Raw genomic sequence first — 18,063 nt, forward strand, 5'->3', positions numbered from 1 at the left:
TTCTGCGTTCTTTTGCACAGACAAGTCTTTTCCTCTTATTACATACAATATTGTATAGTTTCCTTGCAGCTGCTATCCTAGATTGGCAAGGCCAACACAATCCCCCTCTACCAATTGTTGAAACATCTGTTTCTCTACAACAATTTTGCTGGTCTTGGTTTTTCCGGGTCAGTAAATCTCTGGTTTTCCAGACTTCTTCTTCAAAAGAAATTGTTCTCGGATCCTGAGGTCATCCATCGCCTGCTTTACCTAGACAAGTGCATGTGACAGCCTGTATGATAACTTTATAATCAGTTTTATTAATACAGCTAAATTCTACCGTGATATGATATGGGAGGTAAACATACAAGTAATAGTAAAAATATACATTTATGTATACAGGAAAATAAGGTAAATAAGGCCCTACTTAAATTAACTAACAGTGTGAAATATGGTCTAATTGCACAAGTGTGCTGTGTTCAGACGGAAATGTATATCGCTGGATGTACTAGAAATGTACAGTATCTATATACATTATAAGACAAATCGCAGTTGTCGAGAACAGGATAAATTGGTATGAAAGCAGCCAGGTTGGAAGGTCTGTTGATGGAAGACAGTGATAAAGTGCTATAGAAAAGGTAGATAATAGTTATTTTCATAATTATTTGAGATACTTTCCTAAAGATGTGTATTTAGGGTTTTTGATATGGCCGAATTTTAGTGGGAAATCTAATAGAAAGATGAATAGCATGCCATAAATATGAGAGAGACAGCAGGTGAGAATTTATAGTGGCAACGAAAACAGAAGATATAATAAGGTTCCTAACATGCAAGCAATCAAATAATTGTTGCTTTTAACTTTTTTAAAGTGCAGACCAAATCAATTAAAGTTTCCCCCTGGACAGATAAGGAAGGGGGAGCATGACTGCTGCCCATGGTTGATGGGCTGGATTAAAAATTGCATCAATGTTTTTTAAAGATATGGAGGAGTTTTATAAGGAGCAGAGGGGAGGGGACTTACCAGTCAGCTGGAGCAGTTAAGGGACCCTGACTGAAATGTTTTCCCCTGACTGAAGTTTATCATTCTGTGCCTGAAAAGAAAAAAGGAATAGTATCACCTCTGAGCTGCTGCCAGGCTGTACAGACTACCACTAGCATCATGGCCACCCCATCCATGTATTCTCTCGTCACGCTGCTGCGGGCTTACCAGGATGCTCATGGACAAAGGTCCCTGGAGCAACTTTTGCGGGGGTGCAGCAGGCGGCTGGAACATCTGGAGACTGGCAGGAGATCGTTGGAGCAATGGTGAGCGGGTGAAGGGCCAGGTGATGCAGGCCGGGCCATAAGTGACACAGAGGTCAGTGACTGGAAGGCAAATGCAGTCCAGGAGGATCGCACAGGTGCGGGCCCGATTCGAGCACCAAGATGACGGCGATCGCCATGGCGGAACCCGGCCAGATGATCGCGCAGCCCGCACTCATCTCTTATGGCGCGGGGGGATGTGATATCATTGCACACGCCACGCAGCGTGTGCGCAATGCCAAAATGCCAGTGGAACGCACAGCATGTACGTGGCACTGCCACGCAGAAGTGGGCGGAAGCGGAAGGCAGGCTGGGGCGGAAGTGAGGAACAGAGTGCTGAGCACGCTAGAAACCAGCACAACAGACCGCGTGGGCAGGCTCATCAGGCGGCCGCAGGTCCCCAACAGCGGAGGATCCAGACTTCAGCATCCAGTCAGGATCAGATGAGGAGGAAGAGGAGATCTTGCCATCACCTGCAGGCTTGAGCTTGGCAGCTTCCCCATGTGAGTATTGCGCTAGGTCCTGAGAAGCGCTTGCAGGGGCTGCAAGAGGCAAGCTGGGGGGTCTTCAGGGCAGGTTAGTCAGGGACAGGGGGAAATTTCCGCTTTATTAAGGGCTTTGCTGGCTAGGCTCTCTGGGACGGTCCCTCATTCTCAAGGTACTAGTTATGGTGAGGGCGCATGGGTCACAGAGTGTAGGGATCGTTTGGTGGGGTTTTTGTGTCCTAGTATTCCGGATTGTGAGCTGTCATCCCTGGGTTGCACGTCCTCAGGGACAAGATTGTTCAGGGTGAGTATGTGGACTTGCTGTCCATGGTTCTACCGGATAGGGAATCTGTGGATAGACCGTGGCATGGGGACATGGCGGAAAGACAGAAGGGTTAGCGGCTACCGCGGACTTTTGGTAACTGACTGCAAGGGTTTTCCGTTTTTGCCAGCATCTTGTCAGGCAGTTATCCAGACAAAGCACCTGCTTTGTTCGGCTATCTGGATTTGATTTGGGGGGGCGTATACTGGGGATAAAGCTGGTTCCATTTTCACCAGCAGTTCCGTCAGAAGATGTTAGCTAGACGTGACTTGGACTTTGGAGTGCAGGACGGTAGCTTGTGGCTACTGCTGAGGACGCCTAGTCACTCTCCGCCTTTCCAGGAGCAGCCGGCGCTCAGAGCGGTCCGTCAGGAGGGCAGCGAAAGGGAGTTTGTTGGCTCTTTAATGAAAGCCACTGAAGGTGGTATGGCTCCTGCAGATTCTGGAATGAGTGCTCCCATTGTGGTGGAGCCCATCCAGCCATTAGATGCTTCAAAAAAGGTAAGGCTGGTACCAGGTCCGGTAAGGACGACGTTCCTAGACCCGAGGATGCAGGGAACATTGCAAGGATGCGCCCATGGCTTGAGCGGTACCTTAGGCGGCGTGAAGCAGAGATTTTACTCAACGGGTTTTCTTCCGGTTTTTGGATTCCCTTTGTACATTCTGAGTTGCCGTCGTTTAATTTTAATTTGCGTTCTGTTGTGGGAAAAGACGATATCTTGGTTGATAAATTAGAGAAGGAACTTGGTTTGGGGTGTATGGCGGGCCCTTTCAATGATCTCCCGTTTCCTAACTTACGGGTCTCCCCCCTGGGATTGGTGCCCAAGAAGGAGCCCAGGGTTTTCCGCCTCATTCACCACCTGTCGTACCCATCGGGCGTGTCGGATGAATGATGACATCAATAAGGAGGTTTCGAGAGTCCGTTGTGCCTTCTTTGACAGAGCACTGGAATTGGTTCGGGAAGCGAGGTCGGGGGCCCTTCTTGTGAAGTCAGACATTACTAGATGGCACAAGGAGGATCTGCAGGTGTGGAGTGCCTTCTTGGGTACGTATAACGGACAGTCTTGCTGGCTGCGTCCGTCGGTGGCTAACAGCGAATTGGATCTGTTCACCGATGCCTCGGGTTCTATTGGGTTCGGCGTGTATTTTCAAGGATGTTGGTGTGCGGCGGTATGTGAGCTGATAGGTAACCATACGTTCTTGGAGTTGTTCCCCATTGTGGTCGCGGTTGAATTGTGGGGTTTGGACTTCGCAAACAGAAAGGTGATTGTTCACACGGACAACATGGGTGTGGTTCATGTAATCAATCCGTCCACGTCGGGGTCCCATCCGGTCTTGGAATTGCTCAGGCGCTTAGTGCTTCTTAGCCTATCATGTAATGTATGGATTGTTGCTCAGCATATTCCAGGTGTGGACAATGTCATCGCTGACTCTCTTTCTTGGTTTCAGTGGGACCAATTTCGGGAGGCGGTGTCAGGATCCTATATTGACAACCAAGAAATTGTTTTATTTTATTGCTGCAATTCATGTTTCTCGCCTCTAGTTGCCTCTCTAACCACTAGTCAATCCCCAGTTACTCTCACCTGCCTCATATGATCTTCCAAGTCTGCTATAAAAGGCCACACCCAACTTTTCACATGGCCTTTACATTGAAGTCAGTGTTCTAACAGAAAACATCCTGTATCCTGGCTCCTGAAAACATCCTGATCCTCTATAGAGACTCCGTGTGTTCCGTCGCCAGAATACTCCTGAAACTCTTATCTTCAACTACTGAAACCATCCTGTATCCAGGCTCCTAAAAAACATCCTGATCCTCTATGGAGACTCCATGTGTCCCGTCGCCAGAATCCTCCTGAAACTCTTATCTTCAACTTCTGCAACTCTGCAAAATCCTGTAAGCAACCTGTACCCATATTATACTGGAATCTACTTACCGGTCTCAACTGCTGCAACACTGCATGATCATGTAAGCAACCTGTATTACACTATTCTGGGAGTACTTACCTGCCTCAACTACTGCTACTCTGCATAATCCTTTAAGCAACCTGTACTATATTATACTGAAAGTACCTATCAGCTTTAACCCTTTCAACCCTGTATCAACCTGAACCTGGCTGCAGTGTGACATTTCACAAACTATTAATCTACTTGGGAATAACGTCAAACCTACTTGTATATAAAAGATTCATTTACTTTCAAGATATCCTATTTGTGGCATATTACCTTTATTCTGTTTAACTCTCAAAGTATCCTGTTTGTGGTATATTGCCTTAATTCTTACTTTCAAGTAAATTGTTGTGTCTAAAAAGACAAATAAAGTATCAAACGAAATAACCCTGGCAATTGTCTCCTCTCTGACATGACCAGCTCAGGAACATCATGACAGGCGGCTCCGGAGCTGGTGCAGATGGGAACTCCTTGCCTGAGTTACTTGTGGGATCTTGTTTCAGACATCTGAGGCGATTCATATGGGGATCCCTGTCGCAGGTGACATAGAAGGAATATAGTGTGGTTTGGGTTCGGTGGTGGGACTAGGTAGGACCCAGGAGGTTTCATCAGAGGCGGGTAGATTGTCGATGTTGCTTGCATTATTGGAATCTTTGTGCGCCGAAGGTAAGTCTGCGGCGGTGGCCGAACAGACTTTGTCTGCTCTCTCCTTTCTGTTCCATTTTCTAGGCTGGTCGGATTTTACCAAGGCTTTTTGCGAAAAAATCAATATGGCTGCCAATAGGATCTGCCATTATACCCATTGAGAAATGCGCTCCACACTGCCAAATCCACCTGCGGCAGACCGGGTACGGCACACAAAGTGGTGTGGCTTCACAAACCCCCGACGTTGCTGCCGCTAAATGCCTTTTAAAGACCCTGCCCATGGGCATGATCCGACATTCAAAATTCAATTTTCCCAAGAGCGACGCTACAAAGTAATCTTCCGGAGGCCCCCGCAACCTGGACTGCCCTATGCATATCCCCCACCTTGTCTGCAGGTAAGCAGCACTTCCCTACTGCTGAATCAATCTTGATCCCGAAAAAGCTCAAACATGTCGTAGGGCCCACTGTCTTGTCCGGGGCCAGCGGGACCCCAAAGGAACATGTAACATCAGCGACCGACTGAAGAAGCTGAGCACACACCGGAGAATAAGCAGGACCGATGCACAAAAAATTGTCAAGGTAATGAAGGATGGAGTCGCGACACGACTACTCCCATACCACCGACTCCAAAAATGAGCTAAAACACTCAAAATAGAAGCACGAAATTGAGTACCCCATTGGGAGGTACAGTATTGCCCCTCAAAATTACAACCCAATAGGTGATGACATTCCGGGTGAACTGGAAGGAGACAAAATGCCGACTCCACATCAGTTTTTGCCAACAATGCCCCCGGACCCACCCCTCACCCCATCCGTATCGCCGCATCAAATGAAGCATGAGCAACCCTACACAACTCCGCTACGATATCATCATTTACCGAACACCCAGGAGGATGTGATAAATGATGAATCAATCTAAACTTCCCTTGTTCCTTTTTTGGAACTACACCGGGCGACACCCTGAGATGGGGAAGAGGCGGCACCTGAAAGGGACCCGCCATGAGTCCAAGCGCTCCCTCTTTAGCCAATTTTTCCCGCACCACCGCTGGGTGATCCCCACTGACCGAAGGTTCCAACAAGATGAAGGCGCCACCCTGTCCCGATGAGGGGTTTATAAACCCTCACCAAACCCGCGAGCAGCAACGCTGCCACCTTCCTATTTCTATAAAGGCTTAGCTATGGGTGAATCGCGCCGACGTCCAGGGCTGCCATCAGAAATTTTAGGGCCCCTGACACAGCTTAAGATCTGGGCCCCCGGGGCCAGCCCGAGTCCGCCCACAAGGATGAAGTGTGTGTGTGTGTATAGTGGATGCGGTATGTGTGTCATGGATGCAGTGTGTATAGTGGATGCGGTATGTTTGTCATGGATACAGTGTGTATAGTGGATGCAGTATGTGTGTCATGGATGCAGTGTATATAGTGGATGCAGATTGTACGTTTTGTGTAATGTTTGTATGCATGCATTAGATGCAGAGTGTGTGTATAGTGAATGCAGAGTGTGTTTTTGTAGTGGATGTAGTGTGTTTGTAGTGAATGTAGTGTGTTTGTAGTGAGTGAAACGTGTGTATAGTGAATGTAGTGTGTGTGTCTGTGTGTGTAGTGCAAAGTGTGTTTAGTGAATGTAGTGTGTGTGTGTAGTACAAAGTGTGTTTAGTGAATGTAGTGCGTGTGTAGTGCAGAGTGTGTTTAGTGAATGTAGTGTTTGTAGTGAGTGCAGAGAGTGTATAGTGAATGTAGTGCAGAGTGTGTTCAGTGAATGTAGTGTGTGTGTAGTGCAAAATGTGTATAGTGAATGTAGTGTGTGTGTGTGTGTGTGTGTGTGTGTAGAGCAAAATGTGTATAGTGAATGTAGTGTGCGTCTGTAGTGCAAAGTGTGTTTAGTGAATGTAGTGTGTGTGTGTAGTGCAGAGTGTGTTTAGTAAATGTAGTGTTTGTAGTGAGTGCAGAGTGTGTTTAGTGAATGTAGTGTATGTAGTGTATGTGTAGTGCAGAGTGTGTTTAGTAAATGTAGTGCAGAGTGTGTTAGTGAACAGTGCAGGGGGCAGGAGCTGCAGTGGGAGCAGGGGGGTAGGGGATGCAGTGGGAGCAGGGGGGTAGGGGATGCAGTGGGAGCAGGGGGTAGGGGATGCAGTGGGAGCAGGGGGGTAGGGGGTGCAGTGGGAGCAAGGGGGGGTAGGGGATGCAGTGAGAGCAGGGGGTAGGGGATGCAGTGAGAGCAGGGGGTAGGAGATGCAGGGGGGTAGGGGGGATAGGGGATGCAGTGGGGGCAGGGGGGTAGGGGATGCAGTGGGAGCAGGGGATGCAGTGGGAGCAAGGGGGGTAGGAGATGCAGTGGGAGCAGGGGGGTAGGGGGATAGGGGATGCAGTGGGAGCAGGGGGGTAAAGGATGCAGTGGAAGCAGGGGGGGTAGGGGATGCAGTGGGAGCAGGGGGGGTAGGGGATGCAGTGGGAGCAGGGGTGGTAGGGGATGCAGTGTGAGCAGGGGGGATAGGGGATGCAGTGGGAGCAGGGGGGGTAGGGGATGCAGTGTGAGCAGGGGGGATAGGGGATGCAGTGTGAGCAGGGGGGGTAGGGGATGCAGTGGGAGCAAGGGGGGGTAGGGGCTCCCAAAACCCTCCCAAACCTTACCTCTCTGGTGGTCCTCTTCTGAAGGAACCTCACAATGCTGACACGCTGCCTGTAAGTCTGCTCAGGGCAGCTCCGCACAGCTCACTCTGCACTGTGACTGGTGATGTCACTTCCTACAGAACAAGCTGCACGGAGCTGCCCTGAGCAGTTACAGGCAGCTCAGTGAGGCTGTGTTTGGAGACAGGCACACTGAGGGGCAGCCTAGTGGGGTCTTTGGGAGGGCCCTATAGCTGTCCCTCAGTGTGCCCTGCACGGAGGAGATGATTAGTAGCAGCAGGGGCCCGCGGACGGCTGTGCGGGCCCCTTGCTGAGTGCAGGCTGGCTGGGGAGATTAACTCCCCAGCTCAGCCATTACTTACTGCAGCAGTATGTGGGGCTCGGGCCCCCCAGGACCGCCGGGCCCATGACAACTGTTATGGTTGTCATGCCCTGATGGCGGCCCTGCCGACGTCCACTGGCGTCCTCGCCCTTAGCGACCATAGACTCCCTCTTGTCCCCAGACTTACCCCGCTTGAAGATCCCCCTCATCCTGAGCACTCATGTTTGAATCTACAGCTAGTGCCCCACTTGCACTGGCTATCATTGTATGTCCAGCAACAGCCCAATCTGGTGTGAAACAGGGAGAGTCATTATCGCCAGCCAGAGACCAATATTCATTTGGTCCCACCCTGTGGATGGGGGAACTGCCAAATGCTGGCGGAACTGCTCGTCGTACCGCCACCACCCCAGTCACCCATATACCCGGCACACGGTCGAAATAAAATCTTGGTAACAAAAAAGGGTCAAAAAAGGAGCATTTCTTGGGTGCCTTTTCCTTAATTACTCTGGCCAAAATGGAGAAAGCACTAATCCAATTCCCGAAGGTCTTCTGGATTTTCCTGTCACGGAAACCCTCCTTCTCTTTTTCAGACTCTTTTGCATCCTTATCCGTCAGTGGCAAGTCCTCCATGGGGAGGAGGGATACAATTTTCACAAACTACCCCTTCCAAATTTTTTCCCTTACCTCCTGCTTCAAGTGCAGGCCCAGTGGGCCTGACCAACACATGTACGCCGCCCCATGGGCGGCCAGGGCCACCTAGCCGCAGGGGGCTGACACTGCAGCCACAGGCTGTTTGGTCACCACCACCAGAAGTACAGGTGGAACGACCGCCACCATGGGAGCCGGGGCCAAAACGGGAGCCTCTCCGGTTGATGGAGAAGATGCAATGACCTCAGGGCTACCACCCACCCAGCCAGCCCGTATCTGGCTATCCACGGAAGCGGGCAGCGGAGACACCACCTGATTGTTACGCTCCCAAATGTCCAAGAACCCCCTCATTCTCCTAACCAAGTTACCCTATTACTGTACCCCACAAGCACCTGCGCCCCCACTAACCTCCCCCACCCTGTCCCTAGCAGCTGAATACTCAAGGATGGTTGCAGGAGTAGTAGGCTGCAGTGAAGCCAAGCCAGGACCACAGGCCATACCGTATCCATGGCAACCGAAGCCACAGGGTTGACAGCACCATTCACAGCAGTGGAAGACCGGATAAGAAGCTGCTCAGGAGATCCCATCCCATCCACCCCAGCATATGAAGGCCCAGCCCTGGAGGTGTTAGAGGTAGGCAGCCTAGGTGGGGAACGGAGGGAGCTGTCAGACTCACTTGCCACCAGGGAAAGCGAGCCCTACATTCCAGGATACATGCCTTGTCACTCCCCTCCCCCCCCCCCCAATGCCCTAGACAGAGCAGGAACCCCCATTGCTGCTAACCTGCAGCCTACTCACCCTCCCAGTGGCCTAGATGGAGGTGAATGCTGGAGATGGTGGTCGGGCTGCAGCAACCCACCGCGCATCCCGCAAAATCCCCTGAATGGATGGGGATGCTGTGGATGGTGATCGGGCTGCTGCGGTCCGCCACGCAGCCCGCAAAATCCTGGGAACACGAGGGGCCGGCTGAGACCCAGCCCCTGTAGTAGTCACTGCCACAAAGCGCCTGGCCCGCGAGGCAGGGTGAGCTAGTGCAGTCATTGTAGGAAAGGAAACAGCCCCACGGCACATGTCCCACGAGATTGTGGAAGCTGGGGCAGCATGAGCACTGCAGGGAGCCGTCCCATGGCAGAGCTCAAGCTCCGCTTCCCAGTATGCCGTAACCGCCGGTGAGAGAGGCGGCAACCACAGCAGCACCCTGCAGACGCTCCAGCTGGGCCTGCAGGTGGCGGTCACTGTCTAAGAGGGCCTCAGCCCTGAGGGCAGCAAGGACTGCTTCAACATCCATGCCCTGGTCGTCTGTTAAGCACTGGCAACGCAATTACTGGCAGCAATGAAAACTGAGGAGCAGTAAGCTGTTACCAAACGTTATTTTTAAAATGGCTGAGGTAAGATGGCAAAATGCCTGCCTATATAGTACAGCCCCCATTCCCATCTCTAAACACGCCCCCTATATTACACCTAAACTTACCCACACATGCCCCTTATCCGGCTAGCTTTCAGCCTGCCTTCTCAGGATCCAGCACCGCACTTGTGTATCATCAGAAGTACACTGGTACTGTTAGCATCATGTAGAGCAGGCATAGGCAACCTTCGGCACTCCAGATGTTTTGGACTACACCTCCCATGATGCTTTGCCCAGCATTATGGGTGTAAGAGCATTGTGGTGGAAGTAGTCCACAACATCTGGAGTGCCGAAGATTGCCTATACCTGATGTAGAGCATAGGTGCCCAAAAAGGTAGATCCTCAGATGCAACTCCCATGATGCTTTGCATGCATATAGAATGAGAAAGAATAATAGAAGTCACCGTTTTAAAACATCTGGGGATCTACCTTTTGGGCAAAGTTTGAAAAAAAACTTAGCTGACAGGAAATTGTCTCAATCTTGGATTTTTTTTTTTTTATATTTGTATAGTTCAGCTGTCAATTCAACACAAATCACTGCTTAGTAGCATTGTCCTTTAGATTTTAAAATGTGATATGACTTTCCTTGAATTTAGTATGGCTTGCAGGCCTAGCACACTTTGTGCCTCAGATATAACGATAAGCTAAAATCTGTTTCAGGATGTGCTTACTTAGCACACACATTGCTGTATAGGCAAAGGGTGTATAGCTGTGTATATTTAACAAAGTATCTTAATTAGCATGAACAATACATATTATACAAACACTGATTAATTAACTCAGTATGACATTGGTTAAAAGGCTCTTACTCAATATTCAGATCTGACAAATATTCCTCATTTGAACCTTTGGACTGAACTAGACACTGTATTAAATAAAAGTACACAATAGAATTCAGACATTAAATCAAATTATACATGTAAAATAAAAAATGAGCTATACTTTCTTCCCCACTTCCTATAAAATAGTTTTGATACTAAGATAACAATGGAGCTGGCGCTGTGCATTTGCATATCTAATTATATCAAATGAAGGAACTGTTTATTATCCACCGTGAGCTGTTTTAAGAGATTTGTCTCTGTTATCTTAGCCTACATTGTGCAATTCAAGTCAGACTAGTGGTCTGCGTGCAGTGTCCCTGTCCCCTTAAACTGCAATGTCGTCATTGTAGGATTAACTCCTCCTCTAATAGCTGTCATACTGACAACCAATAGAGGCGCATCCGCGGCACAGATCGAGTGAAACTCAGCCATGTAAAAGGAAGCCCCGTAGAAAATAATTGACTTTTACTCTGGGGAATATTTAATGCATGCGTGGCATTCGATTGGCAGGGCCTCCTCCACGGCATCTGTGGTGGAGGAGGGGTTAACAGCGCTGAGAGAGACTCAGCAGTGAATTAAGGTAAATAAATCTTTTATTTAGTTAATTTTTATGGCACATGGGGGGGGGGGGGGGGGACTAGAAACGAGTTGGAAGAGGGGCACTGTAACGCTAGGAATACAGATTTGTATTCCTAATGCAATGGTGTTCCTTACTACTAGGTTATAGGCCCCTTTCTTTAAAAAAAAAAATACAGTGGAATGGCAATTTTATTGAGATTTATCAGAGGGACAAAATTACTCAGGGGTATTCCAGAGCCAGGCAGTGTCCGTCGGAGGTCATTCATCCATAGAGATGCATCAATGTACAATATAGATCAAATATAGTCTGGAGTCCCCATCTGTGTTTTTTATCTACACATGTTGCACCAATCCATAAATCCGAGGTCCACTGCCGCGGTTGTGGCTGCCACAAAAATTCAAGGATATTAATTAAAAAGCAATGTAAATTACCCAAAGCTAATAAAGCCTACAACAATCTGCATGTTTTGTGCTTACTCCTTGCACTTATTCATTGGGGGGATTAATGGACATGCGCACCAACAACTGTGTTCAGCCTATCAGAATTGTTTAAGAATCTATTGACAAAAAATTAGACGGAATATCTTACATATAAATAACAGTAGAAATTCTGGTGGTGTGAGTATCGTTCCTATAATAGGATAAAAAGCAAAGGAAACAAATAATGGTGCAGTATCGTTTGTACTGATGGGAGGAATTATATTATTCCCAATATGATCCCAATAAATTTGCACTCACAAACAAGGAGCCAATCAATATCCGGCTCAGATCATCAGCTTTGTGGGGTATCAGAGGTCCCACTCCCTCCTTTGTGTGTGCAGAGTCTTCCTTTAGTTGCAATAACAAGCATGCAGTAGTAGTTAAAGTGCTTTATTCCATAAAGTGCACAAAAGTGATAAAAGTAAAAAAACCTTACAGTCTGTACTGGTTAGTCCTGGATAAAATAGCAATACGCGTTTCGCCTCTCTGGGAGGCTTCCTCAGTTGCTGGTTTAGTGTCCTAGGGGTTGTCGTCCTTTTAAATCCGTTTCTTAATTCGTGAGGTGTATTACTTCCGGGTCGCGTCTATTCCTTACGCATTTCCGGTTTGCGTTCCACCATTGGAACGCATAGGGGAGTTATTCGCCGACTTCCTGTGTGTCTGTCTGCTGGAACGCATCCTTGCGTTCCACTCCGCCGTCGATCTCCATTCTGGATAAAACTTTCAATGTCCGTTAAAGTTCTTTATATAGTCCCAATACTATTAAACTCCACACATTTCTCAAATGAAGAATAGAAGGAGAGGGGAGACAAAAAATAGATGGGGGTAGTCAAGGGTCGAAATGTATTGTTTTTTGCAGTTAAATTCACCATTACCTAATATCATAATTTTGTATTTCTGTATCCAGTGAATATATAAAGTGTCTTAAAGTGCTGCCAAATGTATACCATTTCATACCTATATTTTTATCCTTTATGTATCGGTGGGAGAAAGGCTTACCGGTGTTTCTCAAATATTGCTAAGATTGCCCCAATTTGCAAAAATAGATAGGAGTATAAACATGATTATGAATACGAAGTGGGTAAGCAAGTAGTCGGATATTTGTATATCTCAAATATCCGACTACTTGCTTACCCACTTCGTATTCATAATCATGTTTATACTCCTATCTATTTTTGCAAATTGGGGCAATCTTAGCAATATTTGAGAAACACCGGTAAGCCTTTCTCCCACCGATACATAAAGGATAAAAATATAGGTATGAAATGGTATACATTTGGCAGCACTTTAAGACACTTTATATATTCACTGGATACAGAAATACAAAATTATGATATTAGGTAATGGTGAATTTAACTGCAAAAAACAATACATTTCGACCCTTGACTACCCCCATCTATTTTTTGTCTCCCCTCTCCTTCTATTCTTCATTTGAGAAATGTGTGGAGTTTAATAGTATTGGGACTATATAAAGAACTTTAACGGACATTGAAAGTTTTATCCAGAATGGAGATCGACGGTGGAGTGGAACGCAAGGATGCGTTCCAGCAGACAGACACACAGGAAGTCGGCGAATAACTCCCCTATGCGTTCCAATGGTGGAACGCAAACCGGAAATGCGTAAGGAATAGACGCGACCCGGAAGTAATACACCTCACGAATTAAGAAACGGATTTAAAAGGACGACAACCCCTAGGACACTAAACCAGCAACTGAGGAAGCCTCCCAGAGAGGCGAAACGCGTATTGCTATTTTATCCAGGACTAACCAGTACAGACTGTAAGGTTTTTATTTACTTTTATCACTTTTGTGCACTTTATGGAATAAAGCACTTTAACTACTACTGCATGCTTGTTATTGCAACTAAAGGAAGACTCTGCACACACAAAGGAGGGAGTGGGACCTCTGATACCCCACAACGCTGATGATCTGAGCCGGATATTGATTGGCTCCTTGTTTGTGAGAGCAAATTTATTGGGATCATATTGGGAATAATATAATTCCTCCCATCAGTACAAACGATACTGCACCATTATTTGTTTCCTTTGCTTTTTATCCTATTATAGGAACGATACTCACACCACCAGAATTTCTACTGTTATTTATATGTAAGATATTCCGTCTAATTTTTTGTTTATATGATGTATTATTGGTGAAGGCTAAGGGGACCACACCTAGACGTTTGAGTATCTTACACACACACTTATCTCTCATTGAACACTTGCAAACCCTTATCTTTGATAAGAATCTATTGAATCTAATGAATCCAGTTCTTCTCTGAGAAGCATTTATAGCTTTCAGATATACCTAACACGACAACTTTCAATAATTGAAAGTCTTGAACAAGGAAGTGCCTCTAGTGACTGTCAGTTTAACAGGCAGCTTTCGCTTGTGGATTAATGTGTCCTATTAAGTGTGTTAAACCAGCAACATAACTATTATAACAACAACAGCTACATTGCTTACCTAGATTTCAGTAAGGCTTTTGACACTGTTGCACATAGAAGGCTTATCAATAAACTGCAATCTTTGAGTTTGGATTCCAATATTGTTGAATGGGTAAGGCAGTGGCTGAGTGACAGGCAACAGAGGGTTGTAGTCAATGGAGTATATTCGAAGCTTGGGCTTGTCACCAGTGGGGTACCTCAGGGATCTGTACTTGGACCCATTCTCTTTAATATGTTTTATTAATGATGTTGCAGAAGTTCTTGATGGTAAGGTAAGCCTTTTTGCTGATGATACTAAGATATGCAACAGGATTGGTGTTTTTTAGGAGGGGTAAGCCAAATGGCTAATGATTTAGGTAAACTAGAAAAATGGTCAGAGTTGTGGCATCTGACATTTAATGTGGATAAGTGCAAGATAATAGCTCCCAGGTGTCCTTATTTAAAAAGCATAGCCCTTATTTTGGATGCAAATCCCTCTGTCTCTCTTTTCTATCCAAATGTCACTCTGGTATAAGAGCTTCATATTGTTGTTGTGTCTGAGGGTATACCAGAGCTCCACAGAAATAATTATCACAGGAATTTGTCTTTAAATTACAATAAATGTGTTGTGTAAATAGAATACATTGTTCTTGTTCTAAATTATATTTCAGTTGCGTAAATTGTAATTAAAAAGTCCCCTAACATCTCTCAGAACAGCCCTGCCCCTGGTCACACCCCTAAAATTAAAGTGTCACTATTTGTCCATTTGAAATGTTGGGAGTTATGAAAATAGGGCTTATTCTCTAGACTGTGTTTTATGGTGAACTGACAAGGGAAATGTAAACATAGGCCTAAGTACCCAAAATGAGAGAGTAACGCAAATAAAGATTTTATTTTGTACAGTGAGACTATTTTAAACTAAAATGTGCAGTTCCTTTCTCAATTCCCAACCATTTCTGGTAACAAATGTGCTGCATCATGCAGTACTCAATGTATTTTGCACCGGCTTGATTTATTGGCCCTCTCTGGAAATACCTGTAGGAATCAGGGTGTTTTGACAACTGTCAGCTACTGGCTAATTGGTAATTACATGAATGTAGATCTTTCCTTTTAATTCTATCCCAATGACCTTTCAAACACACAACTCTTTTATTGCGTACTGTTTTCTACAAGGATTCGTATCAATTCGCCTGTTCATGGTAGGGGTTAGGCAAATTATTTAAATCAGGTCAATCAACACTAATTATCTGTTTATGGATCTAAGACTGAATATACATATCATACACAGAGCCCTATTGTTACTTTTTAAACCAAGGCATCCACTGTTGGCACTTAAACTGCTGTTGGACTACACCTCCCATAATACTCAATATATGTTGGCAAACATAACAGGAAAGGTAGTGTACAAAACTTTAACCAAATTATTTACTAAAGTGAGAAAAGTGACTTCAAATTTAAGGTTAAGGCTAGCTGAACTTAAAGCATTGCTGACTTTGAGAATGAAGCCCATGGAACAGCGGAGTCAGGGGAGTGGGCCTTGACAGAGCCAGGGAGTAGGCAGGGGAGTTACTAGTTAAAGGGGTGTGTTTATCTGAAAAAGGGGTTGGAAGAATAAGGAGTATATTAAGCAGCCATTTTAGAGTAGGGGACATTTTAACAGAACCTTCACTTACTTGTTAATTGTTTTTGGCAGGTCTGTGTTGGTTTTTTCTTTTTTCTTTCAGATCATGGCGTCGCTGGAAGAGATCCTGGAAGGAGTGAGAGCTGCTTTGCGGGACAGAGGACTGGCCTGACTTCACGAGCAACTGGGGGCTCCGGTTCCCTCCCCACACCCCCTGCGGCGGCAGCACGGCGTTCCGTGAGGAGGGCGAGACCGCCCCAGCGGCTGAGCCCAGGCGTGGAGCCCGAAGTCGGCAGACGGCGGAGCCCGTCGGCGGAGGCTGGAAGGGCCCTGGAAGTGGTCGCGGGCCGAAGCGGAGTGGAGGAGACAAGGCCGGCACCGTCTGTTCGACGCTGTGCCGGTCGGGCGCGAGCAGCAGCCAGGCCGCAGCCTGCCACGCGGTGTGCGCCCCGCCGGAAGGCAGCTGGCAGGACAGTCACGGCGGAGGCTGGGACCCAGAGCGGAACGGATGGAGGGAGCAGTGAGAGGATGCGGCCCGGTGAGTCAGGAGCCGGCACTGAGCCGGCACTGGGGCCGGGCAGCGGGAGGTGGTCAGGGTTGGAGGCCTCTGGAGACCAGGCTGTCCCCCTGATGGAAGGGGGAGCCTCTGAGAGCAGGGACACACCGGGGGCGGCCAATAGTGGGGCCAGGTTCAGCACTGGGGGCACAGACGGCGGGTCCACCCAGCCAGGTACCTTGGGGCCAGCGGGGCCCACGGCTGTGGGGGACTTGGGGCGACAGGAACGGCAGGTGGAATCCCCAATTCACGTGGCGGCCCAAAGGGGGCCAGGGGCAGCGCACAGGGACCGGTCACAGGGGTCAGCCTGGGGCAGGGAGGAAGGAGGGGTTCGGAGAGAACGGGAGGGCCGAAGGGGCAGTTCCCAGGGGCAGCTGGATCTTACCCACAACCCTAGACCGCATCTCAGCAGGGAGCAGCGCGGCTACAGTGCCAGGCGTGACAGGAGGCAGGTGGAAGGGTGGAGTGGCAGGGAGAGGAGGCGGTCCACAAGCAGGCGTAGTAGATGGAGATCAGTTTCTGGGGACAGGAGGAGGAGGGAATGGCGCAGCGCATCTGGGTCATCAAGAAGGAGCTCGCCAAGTCAGCGGCGCAGCGCATACGGCCGGGAGGGCCAGGCAGTGGGACGGGGCATGGTGCAGGACAACAGGCAGGAGCGTAAGGAGGAAGGGCGGGTATGTGAACATGCGGACAAACTACCCAGGTGTCGTTCTCCTTGCAGGTCGCGCAGCACTACACCTGCGGGGCCAGGATGACAGGAGTTGGCGCCTATTGGATGCTCCGGAGCCAGGCATGGCGGACGGAAGGGAGACGAACCCACGGCCTTCCGCGGCTGCGGGCTCGGGCGGTGAGTCAACTGATGCACCACACGCAGGAACACTGTTGAACTGTTTAAAATCAGTTTTAGACTCATGGGCGGGCGGGGAAGTATCCTCACCACAGTTTGGGAGAGTGTGGACGTGTGAGAAGGGACAAGGGTCGTCAGGTAGGGCCGAGGGACCGGCACAGGGTAGTGATCTGGGGTTATCAGTTCCTGAAGCAAGTAAGGAGCCGGGGGAGAAGGCTGGTGTAGGGGGTGAAATTACCGACGCTGCGCGTCAAAACGTGCACGTGTCTTTCTCGGGCCCCTTAGGTTGTCATTTGAAGTTGGAAGTAAAGGAGAAGATTTGGAAGGGAGAATTTGTGGAGGTTTTTTTCCTCCTCCCATTGGAAGAGTTTTGGGACTTGAAGGAGGTGGACAAAAAGGATGCGAAGAAGGAAGAGGAAGAGAAAAAACTTAGGTATCGGAAGATCCCCAAAACATTTGGGAATTGGCTAAGGGCCTTTTGTATCCTGGCCAGCGTGATAGGGGAAAAGTCCCCGGATCGATGCTCACAACTCTTCTGCTATCTCGATGGGATCGGGGACGCGTACCGGACTTACGGAGGCGTAGCCTGGTGGAGGTATGACGAGCAATTCCGCCAGCGGTTAGCGGCGAATCCCAGCATGAGGTGGGACCAAATGGACCTTCCCCTCTGGATGCGGCTCATGATGGCGCAGAAGGCTGCGCCCTTTCACGGGACGGCCGGTGCGGCCCCTGGGGGACCTGCATTGGCCGGGCAAAAGAAGGATTTCTGCTGGCACTTCAATGAGGGCCAATGTAAATGGGGGAGGTCGTGCAGGTTTAAACACGTATGCTCCAGTTGTGGAGGGGCCCATGGAGCCAGTCGGTGTTTCAAGAGAGATAAGTCGACACCCGGATTGGGAGCTAGTGGGGCGATGGCCCCCTCCGCTGCCGCGGGGGGCAACCCCGGTGAAGGTAGGCTAAAGCGGTACGTTAACCAACAGGACGCCGATTTTTTTATGGAGAGGTTTCATGGAGGGGTTTATCATACCGTTTCAGGGTAGGGGCTTGAGGAGGT

This window comes from Pelobates fuscus, chromosome 6 (assembly GCF_036172605.1).
Source record: "Pelobates fuscus isolate aPelFus1 chromosome 6, aPelFus1.pri, whole genome shotgun sequence".
Classification (NCBI taxonomy): Eukaryota; Metazoa; Chordata; class Amphibia; order Anura; family Pelobatidae; genus Pelobates; species Pelobates fuscus.